The sequence below is a fragment of the Mauremys reevesii genome, unplaced genomic scaffold (genome assembly GCF_016161935.1).
Source record: "Mauremys reevesii isolate NIE-2019 unplaced genomic scaffold, ASM1616193v1 Contig41, whole genome shotgun sequence".
In the NCBI taxonomy this organism is placed as follows: Eukaryota; Metazoa; Chordata; order Testudines; family Geoemydidae; genus Mauremys; species Mauremys reevesii.
Window position 1 is genome coordinate 405510 of NW_024100853.1, and position 16038 is coordinate 421547.

Here is a 16038-nt window from a genome sequence, read left to right on the forward strand (position 1 = left end):
TCCCTTCATCCCTGAAAGCGGCAGACAACCGTTTCGCGCCTTTTTTGCTTGGAGAACTGTGCAGACGCCATAGCACAGCAAGCATGGACCGTGCTCAGCTCAATACCGCAATCGTGGATGTTTTAAACACCTCGCGCACTCTCGTGCAGTATATGCTGAACCAGGACCTTCGAACCGAGGCGAGTAAGAGGCGGATACGGCAGCGCGGCGATGACAGTGATGAGGACGTAGACACAGAATTCTCTCAAACCGCGGGCCCCTGCGCTTTGGAGATCCTGATGGTAATGGGGCAGATTCTATCCATTGAACGCCGATTTTGGGCCCGGGAAACAAGCACTGACTGGTGGGACCGCATTGTGTTGCAGGTGTGGGACGATTCCCAGTGGCTGCGAAACTTTCGCATGCGTAAGGGCACTTTCATGGAACTTTGTGACTTGCTTGCCCCTGCCCTGAAATGCCATAATACCAAGATGAGAGCAGCCCTCACAGTAGAGAAGCGAGTGGCGATAGCCCTGTGGAAGCTTGCAACGCCAGACAGCTACCGGTCAGTCGGGAATCAATTTGGAGTTGGAAAATCTACTGTGGGGGCTGCTGTGATGCAAGTAGCCAAAGCAATCACTAAGCTGCTGCTACTAAAGGTTGTGACTCTGGGAAACGTGCAGGCCATAGTGGATGGCTTTGCTGCAATGGGATTCCCTAACTGCGGGGGGGCGATAGATGGAACCCATATCCCTATCTTGGCACCGCAGCACCAGGGCACCCAGTACGTAAACCGGAAGGGGTACTTTTCAATGGTGCTGCAAGCACTGGTGGATCACAAGGGACGTTTCACAAACATCCACGTGGGATGGCCAGGGAGGGTTCATGACACTCGCGTATTCAGAAGCACTACTCTGTTTAAACGGCTGCAGCAAGGGAATTACTTCCCAGACCAGAAAATAACCGTTGGGGATGTTGAAATGCCTGTCGTTATCCTGGGGGACCCAGCCTACCCCTTGATGCCATGGCTCATGAAGCCATACACAGGCAGCCTGGACAGTGGTCAGGATCTGTTCAATTACAGGCTGAGCAAGTGCAGAATGGTGGTGGAATGTGCATTTGGCCGTTTAAAGGCGCGCTGGCGCACATTACTGACTCGCTCAGACCTCAGCCAAACCAATGTCCCCTATGTTATTGCTGCTTGCTGTATTCTCCACAATCTCTGTGAGAGTAAGGGTGAGACCTTTATGGCGGGGTGGGAGGCTGAGGCAAATCACCTGGCCGCTGATTACGCGCAGCCAGACACCAGGGAGATTAGAAGAGCACACCAGGAAGTGCGCATCAGAGAGGCTTTGAATACGAGCTTCATCAATGGCCAGGGTACAGTGTGACTGCTGCGTTTGTTGATGAACACCCACCCCCCCTTGATTGACTCAGTCCCTGTAAGCAACTCCCCCTCCCCCTTCGAGTACAGCTTACTTATGCAAATAAAGTCACTCATTTAAAAAGCATGAATTCTTTATTGATTCATTATAAAAAGAGGGAGAGAAGTAAGGGTGTGCTTTGGGAGGAGGATAGGAGGGATGGAGAAGGCCATTAAAAAAAAATTCAGAGTAACGGCAGCCTTTTGGTTGGGCTGTCCACGGGGGTGGAGTGGGCGGGTGCACGGAGTCTCCCCCCACGCGTTCTTACACGTCTGGGTGAGGAGGCTAAGGAACATGGTGAGGGGGGAGGGTGGTTATACAGGGGCTGCAGAGGCACTCTGTGATCCTGCTGCCGTTCCTGAAGCTCCACAAGATGCCGGAGCATGTCAGTTTGATCACGCAGCAGCCCCAGAGTTGCATCCCGCCACCGCTGATCTTCCTGCCGCCACCGCTGATTTTCCTGCCGGTCTTCCTGCCGCCACCTCTCATCTCGGTTGTCCCTCCTGTCCTCACGTTCACTGGCCTCTTTCCTGTAATTTGAAACCACGTCCTTCCACTCATTCAGATGAGCTCTTTCATTGCGTGTAACTTCCATAATATCCGAGAACATCTCATCTCGCATCTTCTTTTTCCTCCGCCTTATCTGTGCTAGCCTTTGGGATGGAGGAGGGATGGTTGAAAAATTTGCAGCTGCATGAGGGAGATAAATATTTAGAAAGATACATTTTACAGACCAATGGTTATACTGTTTCACAGTGAACATCACTATTCACCTAGCACATGTGATTTCCCTACAAGGTCGCATTTTTCATCTTAATAGTGACCGCTTGCAGCTCTGGGTTTACAGATCTCACAGACACATCAGGTCCAGGCATCAGAATTCAGCTTGCATGCGGCCATGGTAAGCCACTGTCTCAGTGATTTACCCTCCCCAACGCATGGCTAATACCACGCTAGCTCCTGCTAATCAACAACCTTCCCCCTCACCCACTGCTTGTCCGGTAGCTTGGGGAAGATCGCCTCGCCGGTGACCAAACAGAAAAGATCATCGGCATTTTACTCCTCCCCTCCCCCCGCTTCGCTACGTGCAGGAAAGTGTTTTTTTTAAGCTGCTGCATTCCACGAACCCAGTAGAAAAATGGCCACCCCCCTTACTTAAATTCCTGATTTTTAACCAGGTTATCCTGAACGATATCACTTTGCTGAGGATAACAGAACAAGATAAAGAGCGGATGCTTCTTGAATGCCAGCAGTCACCGGGACCATACGCCGCTATGCTTTGCCACGCAATGATACCTGATTACTTGCTACATGCATGGCATGGTAAAGTGTCCTACCATGGTGGGCGGAACAAGGATGCCTTGCCCAGAAACCTTCTGCAAAGGCTTCTGGAGTACCTACAGGAGCGCTTCATCGAGATGTCCCTGGAGGATTTCCTCTCAATCCCCGGACATGTTAACAAACTTTTCTAAGTAACTACACTGTCTGCGAATGCATCCCAAGTCCTCAGGGCAAATCAATCATTAAAAAAGGCTTGCTTAAAAAACAGTGTTTGCTATTTGCAAAGGTACACTCACCAGAGCTCCCTTCCATGGCGTCATTCTGTGGAATAGTTGCTTGTGAGGGCTGGGAGCAGGGTAATTCCGTCAGGGTGATAAAAAGCTCCTGGCTGCTGGGGGTCACGGAGTGCTGTGTGCTCTCTGCTAGGTCTTCCTCTTCTTCTTCCTCTTCATCTTCCCCGTCTGCATAATCCTCAGACATGGCAGAGATTACAACCCCCACCTCGGAATCCACGGTCAGGGGTGGGGTACTTGTGGCGCAGCCCCCTAAAATTGCATGCAGCTCAGCATAGAAGCGGCATGTTTTTCGACCTGCCCCGGACCTTCCGATTGCTTCTTTGGTTTTCTGGTAGGCTTGTCTGAGCTCCTTAACTTTCACTCTGCACTGCACAGAGTCCCTGCTGTGGCCTTTAGCCATCATAGCCTTAGAAATTCTTTCAAATACTTTTTCATTTCGTCTTTTGGAACGCAGTTCTGTTAGCACTGAATCCTCTCCCCATATAGCGATCAGATCCAGTACCTCCCGAGCGGTCCATGCTGGGGCTCTTTTTCGATTCTCAGGAGACTGCATTGTTAACTGTGCTGATGAGCTGTGCGTGGTCACCTGTGATGATGAGCTCTCCACGCTGGCCAAACAGGAAATGAATTTCAAAAGTTCGCGGGGCTTTTCCTGTCTACCTGGCCAGTGCATCCGAGTTGAGAATGCTGTCCAGAGCGGTCAGTGGTGCACTGTGGGATACCGCCCGGAGGCCAATACCGTCGATTGCGGCCACACTATCCCTATTCCGATATGTTAATACCGATATTAGCGCTACTCCTCTCGTCGGGCAGGAGTACAGAAACCGATTTAAAGAGCCATTAAAATCGATATAAGGTGCCTCCTAGTGTGGACGGTTTTGGCGTTAAATCGGTTTTACGCTCCTAAAACCGATTTAAACGCCTAGTGTAGACCAGGCCTAAGACCCGGAATAAGAGGAGGCCTCCAAAGCCTCCTGTGCAGAGACACTATGGCCCCTTCGAACCATTTGGGCCACGGTGGGATGAAAGATGTGAGAGGGCTTTTCGGGAAATCATTACTCGCCTAACTCATGCTCCCATCCTAGTCTTTGCTGATCCAAGCAAACCATTTATCCTGCATACTGATGCCAGTTTGAAGGGTCTGGGAGCAGTACTGTATCAGGAAGAGGAAGGCCACCACAAACCTGTAGCCTTTGCCAGCCGAGGACTGTCTGACAGTGAAACTCGCTATCCCATCCACAAGCTGGAGTTCTTGGCTTTGAAATGGGCCATCACTGAGAAATTTCGAGACTACTTGTATGGTGCTCAGTTCCAGGTGTGGACAGACAACAACCCCCTGACTTATGTGCTAACAAGTGCTAAGTTGGATGCTACAGGGCAGAGATGGGTGGCCGCCTTGGCTAGCTATGAGTTCAGCATTCAATACCGATCCGGGAGAAGCAATGTAGATGCAGATGCATTGTCCAGACGTCCGCAGACACCTGAAGTTGCTGTGATACCCACAGATGGAGTGAGAGCTATTTGCAGCGTGAGTCGTAGAGAGCCAGAGGCCCATGAGAGCCTTCATGGATGTGTTGCTGAAGCTTTGGGCCTTCCCCCTGAATGCGTGCCTTCTGCTTCAGTGAACTACATTGCATTGGACCAATCTCCCTTGCCTGTGCTCAATGCGGCTGACTGGCAGGAAGCCCAGCTGCAAGATACTGACATCCGTGATACACTACTTGCCAAAAGGGAGGGGCGAAGCCCAGCTGCGGTTGTCCCACCCAACCCAGAAGGTAAGCTGCTATTGAGAGAATGGACCAAACTAAAACTGATTCAGGGAGTGCTACACCGCGTGACCACAGATCCTTTACAAAAACAAAGGACCCAACTAGTGCTGCCGAAAGAGTACAGAGGCCTGGCCATGAGGGCCCTGCATGATGACTTTGGACATTTAGGAATGGAGAGGACCCTGGAACTTATTCGCAGTAGGTTCTATTGGCCCCAGATGGCTGAAGATGTTCGCAGAAAATGTGAAACCTGCTCTCGATGTGTTCAAAGGAAAACTCTGCCCACAAGGGCTGCATATCTGAAAAACATCACCAGCAACAAACCTCTGGAGCTGGTTTGCATTGATTTCTTGTCCTTAGAAGTAGACAAGAGGAATATTGGGAACATTCTAGTCGTGACCGACCATTATACGCGATATGCGCAGGCATATCCCACACGTGATCAGAAGGCCACCACTGTCGCTCGAGTACTGTGGGAAAAATATTTCTCAGTTTATGGATTCCCAGCCCGGATACACTCAGATCAGGGGCGGGACTTTGAAAGTCACCTTCTAAAGGAGGTGCTAAGGATAGCAGGAATTAAAAAGTCGAGGACAACGCCTTATCACCCGCAAGGTGATCCTCAGCCAGAGAGGTTCAACCGAACCCTATTAGATATGTTGGGGACTTTGCGGCCAGAACAGAAAGCAACCTGGAGCCAACATGTTGCATTTCTGGTGCACGCCTACAATGCCACAAAGAACGACGCTACGGGATTCACCCCGTATCTTTTGATGTTTGGGCGAGAACCAAGATTATCCATAGACCTGTGCTTTGGTGTATCCGAGGATGGAGATGGCTATGAAACTCATCAGCAATATGTATCCCACCTACGAGAAAAGCTGCGGGATGCTTATCACTTAGCGGCATCTGCAGCTCGGAAGAACGCAGACCGCAACAAACATCGATATGATGCTAGGGTACTGTTGAGATGAGTTCCTGTCTGCATCCTGTAGAACTTGCCATACCAGTATTGCCCTGGCCTCTTCGTTTGTCATTCAGTGTTAAACACATTCTAAGACAATATGCATTTCCTCACCTTTTGGGGGCGAAGCCAGACTTTAAGGCACCTGCTCCCCTACATGGTGTTAACTTCGCTTGTGCCAATCAGAAACAAACACAAACAGGTTTTGGGCCCCGTCCCCTATGACACTTCTATGATGTCATTGTGGGTACTTTATGGCCTGCCTGCCATGTGCAGGCAGGGAGAGGAGAAAGAAAACGAATCCTGTGTATACCCGTGTATTCTGTGTATACCTGTGTATCCTGTGTATACCCGTGTGTCCTGTGTATACCTGTAACCAAGCCTGATCACCTCGAAGCCTCTCTCTCAGCTCACGTGTTTCAAATAGAGCTTCTACGTTTGCCGGTCGTTATGCGTTGGTTTGTATTTGTAAGTATCAGTTATTACTAAATGCTGCATCTTTGTTTATAAATATTGTTAGTAGATATTTTAGTCATTGTGTGTTTTAAGTTTCATTAACTCTATTAGCTAATCATACGCTGCTCCCTTACCCCTTGTAATTATCCCCAATAAAACTTTTAAATTGATTAAGTTTAGTGTGTGTGTGTGTGTGTCTGCAGTTTGCATCGTGACCCACACTCTCCTTGCATCCCTTACCAATATAGTCTGTTGCCACGTGCAGCCTGGTAAATAACAGGCCTGCATTTTCCTTGCATCCCTTACCAATATAGTCTGTTGCCACGTGCAGCCTGGTAAATAACAGGCCTGCATTTTCTTTCGCCCCTGCGAGTCCGTGGCAATCTACAGGTACGTCTGCAAGAGCTCCAGCCAGGGGACAGAGTCTTGCTGCGAAATTTGGGTATTGCTGGCAAACACAAGATAGCTGACAGATGGGAGGCAATACCTTACTTGGTGATGGAAAAGCTAGGAGACCTGCCGGTCTACAAGATCAAACCTGAAGAGGGTCCAGGGCAGGCAAAGACTGTGCATAGAAACCTTTTGCTCCCTGTGGGGGAATTGGTGGGCAGCCCTTATGAGATGGGCCACAACAGGGCAAGTGGGCAGAATGAAGGTGCTGTACCAAAGCCACCTTCCAACATGGACAGGAGTCCCCCTGCAGCTAACCTACCCTACTCAGCACATCTGAGAGTGAGTCTGAGGAGGAAGACACAACCATGGTGTATCCTGGGATGAAGACAAGATTTCAGTCTCGATCAGCTGAATCAAATGAGAGCACCTCCTCTTCCACCCTAAACCCCATGGCAGAAGTATTTAGGCCTATTCCTGATACCCCTGAGCCACTGGTGGGACCCCCATGTGATGTCACGCCCGGGTTATTGGACAGCGGAGACATACAGGTGGAGGATGTCCTGAGCACCATCAACCCTCCACTGTTAGAACTGGAAATGCAGGGGCCTATGGCAATATCTGAGGGGGACTCACAGGAAACTTCCCCATCCGTTACTCAAGAGGATGTCCCCCCTGCCACAGCAACAGAGATTCTCAATAGGCGAGACAGGGTAATAAGACCAGTGAAACGGTTAACTTATGATGCACCAGGGGTGACTAGTGAGGAGCCAATACATTTATCACACAGGCTTGTGGAAGCTAAAGTGGGCTATCTGAGGCCGTTTGACGGGGGCCAGTAAGTTGGTACAGTAGGGAATGTGATTTATCGGGACGACAAATTCTCGGCTGGGGGGAGGATGTAAGCAGAGTCAGGATGAGCCCCACCCTGACATCTGGTGGTAAATTATGGGGAGTGCGGAAAGTGTTGCATTGGTATTTCGGTTATTTGCATGGGCACTCCCACCCCACTTAGCATACCGCAAAGCAGCATGGGATGGTTACTTTCACAGCTGTGGGAGCCCCAATTTCGTTGTTATTGGGGCAGGAGGAATGAAATGTTGTCACCCTGATTGGGTAAATGGGGAACTACAAAATTGTCTTGTGATGGGGGGGTTCATTGTCAGCTGGATAGCGCTTGCTAGATGGGGCACATGGGTTCCAAAACCCATTGAAAGGAGAGAGGCTGGGGGCCAGTATCTGTACTTGGTGGTGCAGGCTCCTTGTGTGAGCCAGAAGCACCAGTTCCACCTGTGCCTCTCTCCACTGTGGAATGTCAGAGTTAACTTTTGATTCCCTTAAGAATCTAGATGCAGGTTACTGAGCTGAATTCATTGGTACTGGGGCTCCCCTACTATGAGCTGAAATCACTGAAGAGCTGGACTTGCTGAGCTGAGAGCACTGTGCTGATGAGTGGGGGAGCCTGAAGCAATACTGGCAGAGCAGAGTGGAGCAGTTTGTGCAGCCACTGGGTGAGTGGAGCTGAACAGCTCGTGAGGACGGTTGGAGCGGATCACAGGACAGCTGGTGGACCAAAGCAGCTGGCAGAGTGGAGCAGCCCACAGAGTAAGCGGAGCTGAGCTGTTTGCGGGGACGACTAGTGGAAGCAGAACCCCACGAAGAGGCAGGGCAGCTGGCCCCGAACCACGTAAGGTGCCCCTTTCTACCCAGGCTGGGGAGGGGGACCTCTGCAAAGAGACTCTTGAACTCTGGGCTGCCTGACCCGGGACAGAGACTTTTGAATTGTGGGACTTTTGGGACTGATTTAGGGGGGTTGCTGGACTCAAGGGCCCAGAGAGAAGGACACGGCCCAAGTTGCTGGGGTGGGTCTTTGCTCACAGTTTGACCTATGAACTCCAGTTGAGGTATTTTCCAAATTTCATGCTTGTTGTTGTTTATCTTATGTAATTAAACCTTTTCTGCTACACCAAGAGTCTGTGCTTGCGAGAGGGGAAGTATTGCCTCCTTGAGGCGCCCAGGGGTGTATGTAAGATTTTCCCAGGTCACTGGGTGGGGGCTCGAGCTGGTCTGCATTACGTTGTGGGGAAGGGACCCCTAGGTATTGAACCTGGCCCTTGCTGCTATTGTTTCAGCCTGGCAGAGGGGTTACACTAAAAAATCCAGTTGCAAGTTGTGCTTAACTCACACAGTACCGTTTCCTTGCCTTAAGAGCCCAATCCTGAAACAATACAAAACAGGGAAGTAACTTCATTCATGCAAGTATTTTACTCAGCCTTGTCACCTGCGTAAACTGACTCATTAGCTTAAACAATTGCAGGATTGGGCTCTAATCCTTTAGCGCGTGGAACATTTCATACATAAAACAGCACCATCTTTTCCCCACTCCCCTAAGCCTGTACAAATGCTTTCTGTTCTTCTCATGTGGCAAATAATCATTTCATAGGATTCCTTCCAATCCCTGTGGGATAAAGAGCATGAACACTTTCTTCCACACAGTGCTGAGACAGTAAGGAATAATATGGAAAATAGTACCACATGCCTTTCTTTAGTTATCTAACTATTTTGAATGGGATTCTTTTTCCTGAGTCCTTACAAAGTGCTCAAATGGGGCCAGATCCACTGCCCATAATTTGAAATCGGTGGGAACCTTCCAACGACTTCAGTGGGTTTGGATCAGGCCCTAAATCAATACATTTTGTGAAACAGGTAGAACCTATTTTGATTACCCAAGAAACTCCACTCCAGGAATGACTGTATTGTACCCACAAATCTGATACCTGAGAAGCAGGCTCTAGGAAATTAATATAAATCTGTCAACTGCATACACTTTTTAGCTATCACTTTCCACCTGAGGCAATCGCTGGTAACATTCTTGACTGACGTCTATTGCTTTCTTAGAAAGGAGTCTAGCTGTGCCGTGGCACCCACTTTCTCTGCACTCAGCGCTAATGCTACCAGATGTGGCATTTTTATGAGAGGCTTTTTAAAATCCAGAAAGAACAACGTTTCCGTTGGTGGGGTACAACAAAAATTGTTGTGTAGAGGAACTCCTTTTCTTGAGGCCTTCTAGAGCTCCTGCATCTATTCTGTAGTGTCATGACCTCCTATGCATTTGTTGTAACCTGCACCGCACACTGTTTGAATATTGTGTGTGATCATTTTTCCCTCAGAATTGAAGCTGACATTTGAACAGTTTGAAGTGTCAGGATTGTAGCAGTTCTGAACTTTACTGAACAAACACACTCGAATGCAGCTCACTTCTGACAAAACATACCACCACCCAGCATGGACAGGATTAAATAATAGGAGGGGTTACAACAGGAGAATCTAAAAGGAGAATCTGCACAAACTCAGAAGTTCTAAAGTGTGCAACACAGGGAAGTAAAACAGTACAGGAAAGTGTTGTCAAAACTTGTCTATTACATGTTAATTACAGAGACAGTGAGGGGACATATTACTGGCAGAATGGCAAAATCAGTCATATACAGTGTCTGCTGAAAGCTGCTCAAAAGGTGGGATATGCTAAAAGTAGGTTCAGCAGAGATGGATGGTTGGGAAGAGTGCAGGTGAAGGAGTCAAAGTTACATGATAAACAAACAAACATATTCCTACTACAAAGAGCTTTAGCCAATCTAAATATAGATATGACAAGAACATACCTGTGGGGAAATTTGGTTGTTTCACAAAAATACATCACCATCGACAGAGTTGTTTCAGTGTAACAGGAAAAGGCCTGACTGCCAAAATAGCCCCATCTCTTGGGGGGGCACTTCCTTTATTCCCCTTCAAGTGCAGGGGCACTTCCTGTCTGAAAGGCTAGTCCTTCACCCTTAATGAAAAGCAGTTGCATGAAGTCTGGAGTTAGTGACTCCCCCTTAGTCCTCTCATGGCTCACTTGTGGCAACTTCTCCTCCCTTTCTGTCTCTGCTCAGCCTGATAACAGGCTTGCAGTGCAGTTTTAATACTTATTTGGTCATTTGGTGATAATTTCTGTTCCCAAAGGATTACCACAGTGGGATTTCGCTATGGGGAAAATTCTACTGCCCTCCCGTGCAAGACAGTTTGGGGACCCCTGTCAGAAACACAGCATCCCAGACCTAACCACACAGGAGAGGCGGGATGCTTGGCAAGCAAGGCAGGACAAGAAGCTGGGCATCTTTTCCTACCTGCAGTCATATCTATGCACCATCTTCCTGCCAGTGAACAGGAGTGCAGCTCTGGTACTGAAGTAGTGGTTGTGAAGTGGGTTTTTTTGCCTTTTTGCAACTTGGAAGCGGATTTGCACTTGAAGTGCCATGTTTTTCCTTACAAATTCCTTGACTTTGATGGGACTATTCACACACTTAGAGCTCCACATATGCTTAAATGCGTTATGGTATAGGATTCAGGCTGTGTGTTGGGGGGTATGCCATCTGGCCCTATAAACATAGAGTAGCTTCTGTGTAGCAGGAGTGCAAATTCACTGAAATGCATAGAGGCAATTTGAGACTTTGGAAAAAGGTCAGACCCTAGATCCTTTTGACGTCAATGGCAAAACTTACATGAAGTTTCATTACAGCTGAGTTCAATATAAGCAAGTTCGACTGTATTTGGTTTACAAAGTTAATTTTAAACCTCATTTTATTCATTCAGCAGGTCTTTTTTTTAAATAGTCTGTCTCTAAGTTTCTTTGGAGACATTAAGACGTACCTGTCAGGTCTAAGGATGGCTAATGAGAATGTTGGGGCCATATTCTGCCATTAAAGTATTAGTCATATCCTTCCATGGAAATCTACATTAAAAACAAATTAATGACCTAGGGCCAAGGTTATCTTTTGTTTATTCTGCTTTCTCGTAGCTGATCACTATTTGCTAGGCCTCTGGCCTCTTGACCAGACTCTGGACTTTGGGCCTCTAAAAGCGGACGCAATCCATATACACCTCTACCCCGATATAATGCTGTCCTCAGGAGTCAAAAAATCTCACCATGTTAGAGGTGAAACCGCGTTCTATCGAACTTGCTTTGATCCGCCGGAGCACGCAGCCCCGCCCCAGGCGCTGCTTCACCACGTTCTAACCGAATTCGTGTTATATCGGGTCGTGTTATATCGGGGTAGAGGTGTACGAAGTTGTTATGCAAACAGCACGTGGATTTTAACCCTTCAGAGCTGAAGCTGCAGACTCAAAGGATCCAGTGAGTGGGGTGGGCCCAGAACACTGAGGGCTGTGGGCTTTGCAGTGCACAGATCAATCTCAGAAGCATTCGCATAAAGATCTGACAGCTTGTCAGGCATGCAAAGAAGACAAAACAATGCAAACACATTTGAGGACACTGAATTGTTTTAAAGTTACCACGCTAGCTTTTCAAAATGCTGTTCAGTTTCTGAGCACATTATACATTGAAAAGTTTTATATAGAACTGTACCATCTTTGGAACCGCAGTCTTACCAGTTCCATTATGCTGCAAATCCAGGAATTTTCCTAGGGTTTATAAAATCAATTTCAGTACTATCATGGTTGAGATTATAATATAATCCACATTTTATAGAAGACTACCAAATACTCATCAGCATCACCAGAAAATTAAAAAACTTGTTTTGAACAACTGAACTCTCCACAGAGGATTGAAAGCCTCAGCAGATCTTGCTTAATAAGGCCATGTTTTCCTTCATAATAGTGAAGGGAATTAAAGCCATTACAAGGGTCAAGTTGGCCTAAGTTCTAATGAACGGGAACACGAAGCAGGCAGGCAAAACCAGTCACAGAGGCAAATCTATAGAGATGGTGCCAAGAAGGGCTGTAATCTACACTGAGAAGCAATAAGAAGTTTTTCTTCAGGACAGGGCAAATTTACCTTGTTCTGACAAGTTTTCATTTGTAAAATGAGCACCTTTGTAATTCCTAATGCAAAGAAAATCCAGTTTAGTACATGTTCTACTTCCCTCTCGGATCATCTTCTAAGGATTGTAGGACTATGTGGAATTATATTCCAATGTACATGTGACACAGGTGCGTGCAATCAATATCAGCAGCAGACAATAGAGCGAAGCAGAAAAATCAGCAAGATGGACGGCGTTAAAGCATTTCTTCGCCTTCTCAAGAAAAATCCTTACAGGACTAGTAAATTCTTGTGAACAGTGCGATGTATAGTTAGCATTAACTGCTGCAGTGGTGTACACAACAGGGCAGCCCAGTGTTCCCTTTGAATAGTGGCGCTTCAAAACGCAGCATAGGATGAGGTTTGGTAAATGCATTTAATTCAGTTGAGAGCTAGATATGTGTACTGTTGGGCATGAATGAACTAAGTTACTAGGTGGGCTGTAGTTGTCATGGCAAATGTTGAGAAATCATGATAAGTGGAGAAAGTGAATAAGGAAGAGTTATTGCTTCCTTCATGTAACACAAGAACCAGGGGTCACATAATGAAATTAATAGGCAGCTGGTTTAAAACAAATGTAAGGAAATGCTTCTTCACACAGTGAACAGTCACTTTATGGAACTCATTGGCAAGGGGTGTTGAAGTCCAAAACTATACAAGGCGTTCAAAAAAGAATGAGATAAGGTCATGGAGGATGGGTCCATCAATGGCTATTATCCAAGATGGTCATGTTACCAGATGTGCCCGTTACTTTGGGCTATGCCCATTTATTAGGGTCACTCTTCTGGGTGGGGAAGGAGGGTGCTGTAAATCTGTTAATATGCTGCTTATGTCATTTGTGTGTTCATATGGAGCTCTACTTTTCCCTTCTGCAAGGCCCCTCCCAATGGAGCTACCCTGAAGGACCTAGGTTCCCCAGGGCTGGGTTCCTCCAGCCCTAGAATTAGATGAACACACACACACACACCCCCACCCCCTAAGACTGAGTGGACCGGGTCAATCAGCACCCTCCAGCTGATCCCCTCATGTGTCACTGTACTCAATGGGCTGGGTTGAGCAGCACTTTCAGCTGCCCCTCCCCCTTATGTGCCCCAAGTTTAACACGTCCCTATCCCACTTTCACGTTACAATTGTACTGGTAGTAACCCACTTAATGAGCAAAGCCCACAGTATTTTTGGGCGCTACAGGATCTTTAGCTTAGGTAAAGGAAGCGTTGCTGCAGAATTAATGGGGAAGCTGAAAACACCAAAGAGTAAAGTTCAGAGAGAGAGAAGCAACCAGCTGAACCATAAAAGTAATGTATTGAATAATAGTGATAACTGCACAAGGAGGGCTAAATAAATATAACAGTTACATTTTAAAGGTTAATACCTGTGGTAGAAAAGAAAACAGAGAGAGAGAGAAATCTCACCCACTCCATGAGGCTTGAACTGGTCGGGGTTCCCAGGTGATGGTGGTAGCTCTGGGTCCTGAGTGCTGGAGACTGGCAGAGCCCTCAACATGATCAGTCAGGAGATGGTGTCCAAGTGGAACTGATGCAGAGTTTGGGTCTATACATCAGAACACTGACTTGGGCACAGGTAGGGGTTTTGTAGAGAAAATACAGTAGTTCAAGGGAGAACACTAGATTTCTTTGTGGGTAAACTGATGACTCAAGGGTTTTTTTTTAAGCTAGACAATAGGAACTGATCACTCTTGGCTATGGGTAGTGTTTTCTTCCAGGGAGCTCACAATGCAACTAGGCTCCTTCAGTATTTTGGGATATCAATTGAAGATTTATTATTAGAATTGGTCTGATAATTGCTAAGCTGAGTGTGTGCAGGCGTAGGTTCATTAGCACCTGGAGCAGGGATTCCCATGATGCACTGTGTCCCTGTTTTTCTGGTCTCAAAGTTTAGTGAGGTTCTCTGTTCCTCATTCGTTATGCTAATCCCTGTCCCATCTTTCATGCAGATGAGGCTAGAGGAGTTGTCTCTGTTCTTCATTCTGTATGCAAATAGAGATGTCTTAATCTTGTCACCCTTGTTAGGAGGGGTCTAGGTGTGTCTCCCAATGCCCTTCATTGTTCTCTGCAAGCCTTTTCTCTGATTGGTTTTGGCTCAAACAGAGACTGGAGGGGGGTGTCTTTCATGAGTCAGACAGGCTAGATACTGTGCCCTGGTTCCCCAAAACACAGAGCTGGCTGCTATCAAGTCCCCCCGTTGATGGGGTACTTGCACTGAGTGAGTATCCCCATCGCATCCTTAACGCCGTGGTACCGGGTCTGATCTTCCATCCATTGCAGCCGCTGCATCAGTCGTTGTATCCAACAAACCAGCAGAATCAGACCAATTGCTAGTATAATTTGGAAACCAGTGATCACCAAATGGGGTGAAGCATGAGATTTAAAAGACCTGTTGCACTGGGGCTCCACCCAAGCAAAGTCTCCCACCAAGAGTGATGGCCTGTGTTTTTACCTTAATGGCAATGAGACCCATTCCCAGTGAAATCTCCTTGTAGAGCTCAGGATAGGCATATAGGCACAGTAAATGTAATATCACAACCAACAATGATGGTTATATTATAGAAACAGCGATTAGCATAAGGCCCCATGGGTTGGACCCAGTGCCCATTAATCAACACAATATTACATCTTGTCCTTACACACATACCTGCTTTGCCAACATAGACAATAACAGACCCTTCTGCGTGGATAACATTGAAGGAAGAGTGAAAATATTCCCAGGTTACCCATTCATCCCAATCCTTATGGCTAGTTTCAATCAGGAGAGCACATGCAGGTGCAATGTGAGAGCTATTCATGCCCTTTAAGTGGATTTGACCCTCCTTCAGAGAAGTCTGAGGTGGAAGAACCAAATGTTCTTGTTGATCCAATTTTAACACCTGGGGTCCTGAAACTGGGGCTCTTAAATATCAGAAGGAGCACAGTTTGTGATCAGAGGTTGGAATTTAAAGCTGTTTTTGTTGTTGGCCCAAATCCACTCTGTACAAACCGGGCTCATGAAATCTCTCTGAAATGGCAATGTGCCTATAGAATTTACACCAAATTGCTGGCATGAGCTTGTCACAATGTGTGTCCTTTAATGGAACTGTCCAGTCTGGGGGACCTTGCTGAATCAAGTCATGTGCAGCTAAAGTCCAGTTCAGCAGTTTACGAGGAACCATGTGATATTCTTGCCTGCTGGTGTGATCAGAGACAGCTGCAGTTCCTCTCCAGGTAACGGAGGTGTCTGAGTTCCAATGACAATGATGACACGTAGGGGCATGGTTGTTCCTCAAACAGCAGAGGAAACCAGGGCTACCCTGCACCTTTCACCACCCAGGAGGCTGTCACTGAGTGTGTTTGTCTCCTTCGAACTGATAGTGACGCTGCAGGGCCAGGGGGTTGCTCCCATTCCCACAGAATCCATGCATGTGGCACAGCAATTTAGCTTCCTGGGCTCCAGCTGGCAAGCACCTCCAGAGGGGTCACAGGTACAGCATAGAGCCTGGACAGCATCAGACTCCAGACACTTATGAACAGCAGGGTGCTGGCACACCAGTGGGATGTCATGGCTCATGGACGGGCCCTGTGAGGGGGCAGAGAAGAGAGAAAAACTTCCCACGCTCCCCCCGTATATA